Source organism: Centrocercus urophasianus, unplaced genomic scaffold (assembly GCF_019232065.1).
Source record: "Centrocercus urophasianus isolate 14NV4802_14NV808 unplaced genomic scaffold, USGS_Curo_1.0 seq_16, whole genome shotgun sequence".
Classification (NCBI taxonomy): Eukaryota; Metazoa; Chordata; class Aves; order Galliformes; family Phasianidae; genus Centrocercus; species Centrocercus urophasianus.
In genome coordinates this window covers 43,215,371-43,226,751 of record NW_024884711.1, presented here as the reverse complement: position 1 = coordinate 43,226,751, position 11,381 = coordinate 43,215,371, and the positions used below count along the sequence as shown (strand labels likewise).

At 46.7% G+C, this 11,381-nt stretch overlaps 1 long non-coding RNA gene across 4 annotated transcripts; it reads left to right on the top strand.

Annotated features, from left to right (window-relative positions):
* Window positions 1-914: 914 nt before the first annotated feature.
* Window positions 915-10,943, top strand: LOC122159489. 4 transcript variants are annotated; one of them, XR_006168536.1, is made up of 11 exons: window positions 915-955; window positions 1,182-1,271; window positions 1,830-1,941; window positions 2,930-2,992; window positions 3,349-3,557; window positions 4,785-4,979; window positions 6,402-6,466; window positions 7,196-7,315; window positions 8,251-8,406; window positions 9,180-9,324; window positions 9,778-10,943. It is a non-coding gene; the product is annotated as an uncharacterized LOC122159489 (long non-coding RNA). The 4 variants fall into 4 exon arrangements; XR_006168534.1 differs by having other exon boundaries at window positions 8,251-8,525; XR_006168533.1 differs by having other exon boundaries at window positions 8,251-8,978.
* Window positions 10,944-11,381: the final 438 nt, after the last annotated feature.

Genomic DNA, 11,381 nt, shown 5'->3' with positions numbered 1-11,381 from the left:
AAACCATTCCCCCATGCCCTATTACTACCCAAACACGATGCCTTCTAATTAGAGATCTTATTCTCTTATGCTGGAAGGGGCAGAGTAAAGCAAAGGTTGCAGCTGCAGCAGCAGAACCCAGCTCAGCCTAATGCTGAGAACACGTGAAGCATTTTCCAGGCAGAATTGCAATGTGAAAGAATTTTCCAGGGCTACTCCAGGTCAGATTTTCTTATTGGCAGCCAGCTTTGTGCTTCAGTGGTTGTGTGGATGGCTCCACCTGGTGGATCTTGGCTCCAGAGAAGTTCCTTTCTCTGTGGCAGTGTGCACTCTGCTTTTCTGAGTTTTTCTTTCACTGTGCAGCTGAAGTCTACAAGCTCTTGCACAGCACTGATTAGGAATTAATGGAAGAAGCCCGTGAGTTGAAATGGTAGCACAGGGGTTGAGTCCCAGTTTTCCTGCCCTGTCTGGGATTTTCAGCAATTGCCTGCTGTGGCTCCTCAAATGAGAGCCCTGGGCATGTGATAAATGGGTTTGTAATAGAAAGAGCATTGTGAAACAGCTATGGCAGATAATGCTGAGGTTCACATTTGAGATGTATTTCTGGGTTTGTCATTGCTGCACTAAGGCTTGTCTAACTGAGTCCGTCAGGCAAAAGTAGTCAAACTTCTCTAAAATGATTTGTCTCTGTAGCTTTGGGACTCCTGTAACAGTCATACACTGAAGGGGAGAATTTTCACTCTCATTTTCATGCACAATTGCAAAAATGTCATACAACTTGCATGGGAACAGCTGAGTCACGGCCTGAACCTCTGATTGATCACCTGAAGCAAGCCATGAGTCAGCCAGAGGAGCACAGGTGAAGGCAATTCAGCTGTGCTGCTGGAAGGCCTATTTAAGAGCTGGCTACCAGTGGGGAAGGATCTCTTTTGGAGATCTGCTCTGCTGCAGTTTTGTAAGTGAGCCCAGGATAGGGGTAAGCTTTCTATCCGTTCTCTTTTTGTTATCGTAATCTGCTTTGCCAAACTCTCTTGTTTATTTTGTAGTGATAGCATCTTAATATTCATTGACTATATTCAACTTAAGCTGTTTGGGGAGCGGCATAACTGCAAGCTGAGCGCAAACTGCCCTTCGTCTCCCTTGTGGATACATCATGCTGTCAGTCCTGCCCTGCAGTCAAGACATTTTCCTTCTGCTTTCAGGCTGGTGCTCCATTTCCTCTCACCTTGATACGTCTTCAGCCAAGTACAGAAGTACAGAAAAGAGAGAGCAGCAAATCTGAGCATGCTGTGGTATGACCCTGCGTGATCACTGCAGCTCATTTCCTCTGGAAAGGAAACTGCTATCTCGCACGTAGAAGGGAGTGATTTGTTTACTTTTCTTCTTAATATTTGTTTTTCCTGTGCTTGCTGTCTGGTTCCTCTGGGGTGCACTGCAGGCTGATCAGTCTGCCTCTGACATCCAGGGGCTTTGGGCACTTTATAAGTAAAGGCTGTTAATGTTAGTTGTCGTTATTATTAAGGGGAAATTGTGAATCATAATTTGTAAGGCTCATCTCTGGAAATCAGCACCAGCCCGCTCAGTACTGTTGCAGTGAGCTAGATGAGAAGGAAGGAGAATGATTTGCAAATAAAAGCTGGAGGTTTCTTATGCCAATGATACGAGCGTGGCTTCACACACACGGCTCAGCTACCATTGCAACTCACACCAACGACGGCGTCAGAAGGACCTCTGGCTGCGGTCCTGCAAATGGCCTGCACTTGCTCAGCTCAGAAAAGGGGAAGAGATTGCATATTAGCCTTGTGACCTTTGCTCTTTTTCACTCCTCTGCTCTGCTCACTTGTCTGCAGGCTGTACTGAAGGATTTTGCACTGCTGGGGGACAAGGTCCGTGAAGCTGCTTCTGGGTTGGCCTTCAGCTTGCTCGTGCATCCAGACATGGTGAACTGGAGCTTTGGCATAGGTAAAGAACTGATCTAGGAATCCCCTTGTATAGCAGTGTGGGGGACAGAGTTTGGGATGGAATAGGTCACAATGATGGTAGTGAACTGGGAACTGAGGATGTGCTAGGTAGGTAGCTGGCACTGTGGCAATGTGGCCAAAACCCTGCGAGATCACTCATGTGGATAATGATGGGACAAGGGAGAATGGTTTTAAAGTGAGACAGGGGAGGTTTAGGTTAGATATTAGGAGGAAGTTTTTCCCCCAGAGGGAGGTGATGCACTGGCACAGGTTGCCCAAGGAGGCTGTGGATGCCCCATCCCTGCAGGCATTCAAGGCCAGGCTGGATGTGGCTCTGGGCAGCCTGGTCTGCTGGTTGGTGACCCTGCACACAGCAGGGGGTTGGAACTGGATGAGCATTGTGGTCCTTTTCAACCCAGACCATTCTACGATTCTGTGACTTCAGCAAGGAGCCATTACGGAGAAGCAGCTTCATGTTAGAGCCTGGCTTAGTGCTAGACTTTAGAAAGAGATCCAAAACAGACTGTGTAAATGTGGAACTGTGTTTTCATACCTGTTTATTACACTTGCAATGTGTCAAACAGCATGCTGGTTTGTGGAGAACAGGCAGAAAATGGCCAGTAATTCTCACCAAAACACTTACTTTCAATTACAATTCAAATTAGATATACAATAATGTTACAGGACAAGGGGAAATGCTTTTAGTACTTTTAGATTTAGACTAGATATTAGGAAGAAATTCTTTACTATGAGGGTGGTGAGACAGTGAACAGGTTCCCAATGAGTCTGTGGATGTCCCCTCTCAGAAGAATTCAAGGCCAGGCTGGACGGGGCTGTGAGCAGCCTGGTCTAGAGGGAGGTGTCCCTGCCTCTAGCAGGGAGTTGGAACTACATGATCTTAAAGGTCCCTTCTGACCTGAACTGTTCTATGAATATTGACCTCTTTATGCTGTTTATGTGTACAATTGTCTTTTTTTCCTTCTTCAAAGTGAATTAAGAAGAAAGGAGGTTTCAAGAGAGGACAACACACTTGTTTTTTCCGCTGCCTGCAGGTGGGTTATCATGGTGATCTAAGTATTTTTAAAGTGATAAATAACTGTAAAAATAAGCTGTCGAGGTCTCAGGCACTAGAATCAATTGCACAGAGAAGCACAGGACTTGCTGGCTGCACTGAGGATCTCATAGAATTTCAGCATGAATTTTTTAGCATACTGGGGCAGCGTCCTCTTTTGCAGTCAGGATTTTGAGAAAGATCTTGTAAGCAGAAACAACGGCTGAGCAGAGTATTTCCCATTTACCAGATAGATGAAACAGGTCTCTGCAGCTAAGGTGCCATCACTGTACAAGAAGGGCTGCTATATAAAGTCACTTTTATATTATATTATATAAAACAGTCTCTTTTCTGCAGAACCAGCACTTGATCTCATGAGTTAGATGACTTTTGAAAGGTGCCTGGAAGTCCCTTGCAGAAGTTGCTGCTCCCAGGAATGTGCTGACATAATGGCTCCTACAGAAGCGTGAAGCTGAATCAGGTCCTCGCTCTGCTCTGTGCAGAATTATGTCCCAGTGAGGAGGGATCAGAAAGAGGCTTCCTGAAATACTGCCCTTGCACTAGAGGTAAGAAAAGCTCTGCAAGTGATTCATGCAAAGTTTGCTCTCGTAGTAGTCATCTATGTGCAAGCTAGGTAGGCTCAGGGCAAGAAATGGGATGATGGGAAAGCTATGTGAAAATGCTCTTTGTAAATACAGCTTACGGTGTTGATGGGTGCTGTGGTAACAAATCCCTAAATCAGGCACTGTACCTGATCAGCCTTGTGTTTTAGGGCTGTGTTTGAACTGTTACGGTGGGATTGCCTTTGATGTGTGCCCCTGAAGTATGGCAAAGGATTTTCTCATTGAGAGCTTTGTATGGATCTCTGTATTTGGTGAGAAAAGGGACAGTCTTGCAGTGGGGGAAATAAGAGAATCCAGGCATCAGGGCTTGCCCAAGTTCACTAGGAAGTCTGGGACAGAGCAGGAACTGAACCAGCAGAGTGAATCCCAAGACTGGATATTCTTTCTGCTGCACACTGCATAGGAACCAGAGTGGGATTCAGTGAAATGTGGGATTCAGGGTCCCTACACATGAAATGGGGCCTGAACTCTCAGCATAGCAACAGATACCTACTCCATATGGTTAGGAAACCCTGCAGCTAGCATCTGTGTTGGCTAAGCTGTTCTCCATGTGATTTACCTGCCCACATCTAAGCATACAACACTTCTAGATGCCCTCTGTCCTTCACACACAACCACGATAAATCTCTCCCTTACCAACACACAAAAATCTTTGCTTTCCAGGCACAAGCCCTCAGATTTGTCCAATTCATCCTTCTCAGCTGTTGGTCACCTCTCAACCATATTTTGTTCTTAGCCCTGTGGTCTGAATGTTAGGTCTTTCTCATCTGGGTCTGGACTGGAGGGTGAGAGCTGAGAGGTTTGAGTACCTGTGGTGGGATTGAACCTGCTGTGTGCCTGGAGTTGTTTCTGCTCTCTGCCCTGAGAGATGGATGGGATGATAGCTCTGCCTGATAAGGGCACAGACTATCATCAGTGATTTTTCAGGTTAATATAAGTGCATGGGTATAGAGCTTGTGTTACATGTACCTCCCATGCTTGTGTAACCAAAGGGAGTTTTGCCACAGTGAAGCTGCCAACAACCAAAATGTAGCTGGGAATTTTGGAATTATTATTATTACTGCAAACCTTCTCCTATTTTTTTTTTTTTTAAAAAAAAAAAGATCTGTCACAATTGAGACAACTTTCAAACATAAATTCTGTTAATAATGCTCCAATTTGCTCACCCAGAGGCTGGGAAGGAGGAGAACCCAGAAATAAAACATAAAAAATGTGTTCTGGCCACTGAAGCCAGTGTTGGCACATCTTTTCATGGATCACTCTGGACTGGGGAAGTCATCTAATCAAGAACAGACTAGCATGGACAAAAGCTGGCTCAGCTTCCAGGCTGCTCCACCCAGGCTGGAGGCATCTTCCTGTGTTCTGGTGAGTCACAGCCCTCCCTGTCAGCTGCAGCACCAGTTTCCAGTATGCCACTCAGCAGCCAAAGCCTCACTTAATAGCTGGGCTGCTCCCTTGGTCTTGGCCCCAAAAGCTTCTTTCCAGGAAGGTGTACACAGGCTGACAGTGCCCAGTTCAGAGGCATGGGTGGGAGTGCAGTGCTGGGTTTCTTTTCTTGACTGCCATAATCTCTGCTGATGCGATGGAGATACCATCAGCACCAAACTGAGTTGTGAAAATGGGCTGAGGAGGTGAATCTGCAAATCTTCCTCACCAGACTGAGGAGTGCAGATTGAAGAAGACACGATACTATAACAAGCTTTACATTGGAAGATTTTGTCTGTTGGATACAAGAAGCCACTGGTATTCAGGGAACTTTTCACTCACTGGAGTGACTGGAGCTACAAAGAAAGCCATCCTACATGCAATTAAATGAGCCATTGTTATTAATGTAACTTTTTTGAGCTTCTTGGAGGGAGGGTCTGAAATGGCTTTGGCAGCAGAGACCTGGGGTGTTGTTACCCTTGCTGTGACACACACCCATGCTGTGAGCAGTGGTGGGCTGGTACAGTAACACAGTGTGATCAGCACTCATCCAGCATCCTTTAGAAAGCAGGGCTGGTAGGTCTGTGCAGGAATGGTTTTCCAAGTAACAGCAACAAAACCCAGCACGTGACACAAGAGACTTTCAGAAGATCAGCAGCACTGTTCTTCATATGCTAGCTAAAATCCATGGTGGGGAATGTTTACTTTAGAACACTTATTGTGCAGATTCAGATGCCTTGCATGCCCTGTGCTCCATAGCAAGGAATTGCCCAGCAGGTGCTGCATGTCAGTATTGATGATCCAGCTCCTCCAGCTTGCGTGCCTTGTGTGTGTGTGACGCATGTTGGCTGTCCAGAAGAAAGGTGCAGCACTGCTGAGGTGCACACACACACATGCACAAACATATATGTGTGTGTGCCAGATGTGTAGAGTGAGTCGCTAGGGCCATTTTGAATGGTTCATAATGCTTGGCTTTTGATGGCATCTATCAGCTGTGGTTCCAGAGGTGACTTCATGCTGTCGTGAGGCCAGCCTGAGCACTGTCAAGGCAAGCCTCTTACTCAAAGCTAACAGTGATTAAGAGCTGGGAGTCAGCAATCAAGGCATTGCTCTGACAGGCAGGCAGCCTTGCCTTCCTTGAATGGGAGATTTGTAGTCAGATTCAAGGGGTCATGGGAGATTGTAGGTCCTGTTCCTCACATGAAGGAGATCTGGAAGATCTTGCACTGTAAAGTTGCTCCCTGGGTACCTTACCTTTATTCATACAGGCATGAACATTAGAAGCTTTGCTGGAAGCAGAATTTGGCACTCTATTTGGGAAGCACAGACTGATCCTTGTGTCCTTCTGTCTCTTCCTTTCAGTTTGTGTCATGTTCGTATGTCATTGGAGAGCTGTTTCTTTAACCTGCTGGGATCTCCAGGCTAGTGTAAGGAAGACATCGGTTTGATGGAGGAGAACATATAGAGAATGGTGGAGACTATCACAGAACTTAAACTGAGTTCACTTGCCAAATAAAAAGGAAACCAATGCATTTTCCATATTTGGTTCTTTCACCACATGCCCACAGAGGGTTTGTATGTGCCTTTGAAGAAGAGAGTGTTTGTCACCTACACCAGGCAGGGACACTGAAGCAAGCTCTCTACAACTCACTGAAGCCAAGGAAAAGGCCAGATGCTGCTGGTGCCCTGAGCAGAGAACATCTCAGCTATGATTTAATTTGTGGGGTCAGGCCCTAAGGAAATGCCATCTGCCTGATGGAAAAGCCTTCTGCCATCTGAGGGTGGCAAGCTCCCTGATTTGAGGGGTGGCTGAGATTTTAGAAACATTGCTTTGAGGCTTTGTTGTTGCAGTGAAGAGAGAGAACAGCACTGACCCTGTTTCGTGATGTGCCTGCAAACTTCCTGCTGCCAGCTCTGTGCTTTCTCACTGCAGTCACCTCTCCTAGGAATGCACAGGGATCTCACACCCTGTTTGCTATCGCTGCTACACCCCTCCCAAGATAGGTTTGGATTGCCCTACAGCTGGAAAGCTGATGTTGGGTTTAAGCCACCCTGCTTCCCATGCAAGGACTTCTCCACTTGAGGCAGGGGTGGATGTGGGGAGAAGCTTCACCAAGGGCCAGCCCATCTTACTGTTTTCTTTGTTTGTTCTCAAGGTGGATTACAATGTTCTCAGCAATTAAGGCACCTGGTTATACAGTGCTGGTATTAGCAACCACCCAAAGGACAACAGAAAGTTTAATGTGATTAAAGAAGGTCCGGATGATGATGGCACTGTAAGTTTTCTTTGTGTGTCTTACTGTGAATAGTGCAGCAAAGCAGAGAATTTCAGCGACCGGAGATCAATCTGCTGTGCGGACACTGCTGTCAAAACAGCTCTTTAATCACTTTGCCAGCATTCAGGCTGGTTTCTCACCATTGTGTATGAAGATCTGATGTTCACAGTCTGCTGCAGTCCCCAAAGAAGTCGGTGCTGTGTGCACCCTCCCTGCAGTTGGTCTGTGTGTTCTGTTTCATCAGTATTTCTTCCTGTTAACAACCACAGCCCATCACTATCATACACTCATTTCCTTGAGCACAGAGCAGCTTCTTGAAGAACTCAGAAGTGACCAAAGAGACCAAAAGTAGTGCTCACCTCAGGATGTGCTTGATTAAACTTCTCTGTGACTTCTCTGACTCTCTGCAAGTGGTGGGGGCTCATAAATATCCTCTCTCTCTGTTTAGCCGTTGTTCCCATACTGGGCTACATGTTTGCACCCTGTCCCCCTGCTTGCCAGCTTTGTCTTCATATATAGTTAATGGGAGAGATTCTTGGGGAAGCAAGGTTCATCCAGCCAAGTGCAGAGGTGTGCAGCTAAGCTAGTCATCCTAGTTTCCATCAGTCACTGGAAAGAAAAGTAGGCTTCATCTTGCCTAGTCCTAAGCAAGGCAAGTGAACTGTACCCAAAAAGCACCTCTGTTTTCATCCACTGTCTGCAGTGTGAGCTTGGGAGGGAAGCCTCAGCCTTTGTGTCTCTGCATTCAGACACTAATTCTGGGTAGAGGGTTTAACAGAAGGGGTTGATAATTGACAGAGGTAAGTGAGGCTGTAATGCACCAGGTTCTTTACCTGGAAATTGAGCTGCTTTCTTTGCTGTTAAGGAAGATCCTTGCTGGGAAGAACATACAGAGCACTGCTGAATGGATCCTATCTCTTTGGTTCTTTTTGCAGGGCAATTGCATCCAGCTGAGGGTTCCAGAACTACAGGGCATAAAAGGAGCAGATATCCACAGCCCTTGGGCACTGAACAGTGCCACTCTCTCCCAAGTGGGAGAATAGCCAGCTGTGACATCCCCTGAGTGCAGCAGACACATCAGCCAGAGGCCTGTGAGCACTTGGAACATTAGGAGGGTTTGGAAATCAACAAGGCCTGGACTCCCATGACTATGTCCAACCACAGCTTGAGGGTATCATTGTGCTAAAAGACTGGTTGTACATAACACCAGGTATAGCAACTGCTTGGAAATGATAGATATTTAAATGCTGCTTTCTCCCATCAGCCCTATCAAGTCAGCAGGGCAGGGAGAGCTTGTCCTTCACAGCATCCTTCCCTGCCCTCCAGGCCCTGCCAGCCCTGGTACCCCACAGCATGCATGGGTGATCTCTGAAAGCCTCTGCTGGGCTAAACACCACCTGATTCAGAGGGACAGAAGGAAGCCAGGGCTGGTGCTCAGTTCCCAGTCTGTGCATGAGGTAGAAGTAAAACCAGCTGACTTCCTATCACACTTGAGTGTATCCACACTGGAGGTACCAAGTAAATTCAGGGACTGGTCCTTGGATTTTGTTTTTTGGGTGGATCTGCCTTTTAGAATGGGGACAGATGAAGATCTGGATCCTGTGACACATCAAGCACGTGTCAGACTTACATCTGCTGACTGGGCTGCTTTTCTTGGGGATGGGTAAGGAATGAAAGTGCTCTGTAAGTACAGGAGGAAGAGAAGGAAGTGAATGTAATCACTGGTTGCATATGCAAGGGTGGGTTGGTTGGTTTGGTTTTTTTTTGCCTCCCTTATGCATCCTCCTGAATAAAGGTATTTTCTGGAGGCTCAAATTTAGTTGTTAGGCAATATTCAGTGAAGAATGAAACATCTCCATTTCAGGTTTTAATTCCAAGGTGTGGTACCAAAGTTCTCAGACAGTCTTCCTTTGACACGAGTGGAAAGTTTTGCTGAAGAAGACTTCTGCTTTCAGTCATGCTATTGAGGGGCCTGGATTACAGCTACTTTGTTTAAGAACACATCACAGGTCAGAGAAAAGACTCTGTGAAGGAACCTCTCAGTGAGGCACTATTTTGAATCACAGAATTGTAGGGGCTGGAAGGAACTTCTAAAGATTATCTAATCATTTGAGGCAGTGATGGAACTTAAATCCCAGAAGTTCCTCCTTTAATCAGGAGTTGCACCTTTCATTGCCACACTGTGGAAGAACCTCCCCACTTAATCCCCCAGTACTGAGCGTGGGTTGGAAATACAAGCCCACATCTTACTGGAAAACCAGGTTTCCCAAGTCCAAGAGAAGAACTGGGCCTGTCAGGTCACCCCTTCTTTTTGCTTCTCATCTGGGGGGGGGGTGTAGATGAGCCACATGCACATCTTTTTCTTTAATACTGCATGCCAAGGCTATTTGTGTCCAGCTTTGTGACCAGACCTTTACTCTTCAGCATCAGGAAATATCTCACTGTTCCTCTTTCATTTGCAGCAGGGAAGAAGTCCTCACCCCAAGGGCAGGAGAAGACCTGCACACAGAGCAGTGCAGCACAAGGAAAGAGAGATAGATTATTTTTCTCTCAAGAAATATATGTGATGAAGGCCAGAGAAGAGCCCAATGGGAGCATCTGCCATTGGAGATGCAAATGTAAGAGCCAGTCTATTTGAAGTTTGGCAACACTAAAGTAGGGATCTGCCTCTTTCAGTGTTCCTGTGGACACAAGTGCAAGCAGATATTTGGAGGTTGTGTATGAGCACTGATTGGATCCTGCATTTTCACTTTGGTGCTGAAGCTGTTGCTATGAGTTCTTAGGCTGCCTGAGCACAACCTCAGAAGTGCTATTGGTCTGAAAGCTTCTACGACTGGAGTATTTTATCTTCCTCATTTTCACCGACGCAACAGAGATCCAGAAGTACAGTGAGACTTCAGAGGGCACTGTGTTGTCTGTAGTACTTTGAAGAAACAATACGCTTTTTGAAACTGGTCTAGAGTCACTGCAGTACCTGGGCTGCTTTTGGTACCAGCATGGAAGCAGGAAACTGTTCAACTCAGCACCAGTGACCGGTCTAAAACAGTCATGCAGCCACTTCAAGCATTTTGATTTCCTGCAGAATTGAAGAGTCAGAGAACAGGGAGACAGCTGTGCTGTCATGGAGCATAGGTGGAGAGCCCATATCTGAACTCCTCAGCCACAGAGGCAGACTCCTCTCATTGGAAGGGGCTTGGTCCTGGAAATTAACTACCACTAGAGATCCATCTGGACCTCCTTAGTAAAGAACAGCACCAAAGTGCTGCTACATCTATGAACACTTGAAGCAGGTAGATAGATTCAGGACTGCATTGAAAAAAGAACCAACGGATGGTTGGACTGGATGATCCTGTAAGTCTTTTCTAACCTTGGTGATTTTATGGTTTTTATGAGAAGAAAACAAGCAATGTGATGTGATCATTACTCCAGGGAGACCTTGCAGCATGTTTCCAGTACCTAAAGAGACTACGTGAAAGTAATAGGACCACAGGTTACAGCTTTAAACTAAAAGAAGGTAGGTTGATTGGATGTTAGGAGGAAACTCTTCACTAAAGGACATTGAGGCCCCGGCACTGCTGCCCAGAGAGCCGTGGGTGCCCCATCCCTGGAGGTCATAGAATCATAGAATCACAAGGTTGGAAATAACCTGCAAGATCATCTAGTCCAACCATCTTCTCATCACCACTGCTACCACAAACTAAACCATATCTCGCAGCTCCTCCTCCAGGCACCTCTTGAACACTGCCAGGGATGGCGACTCCACCACCTCCCTTGGCAGCCATTCCAGCGCCTGACCACCCTCTGAGAGAAAAAGTTTCTCCTCATGTCCAACCTAAAGCTCCTCTGGTACAACTTGTGGCCATTTCCTCGGGTCCTGGTTGTTGCTTGGGAGAAGAGGCCAAACCCCTCCTCATCACAACCTCCCTTCAGGGAGCTGCAGACCGCAATGACGTTCAACGACGTGCAACGATGCTCAGGGCCAGCCTGCAGGGGCTGCCCGAACCGGGGGAGGCGCCTCTGCCCAGGGCCACTGTTGAGGCCGGGTGGCATCGAGCCCCCTCCAACT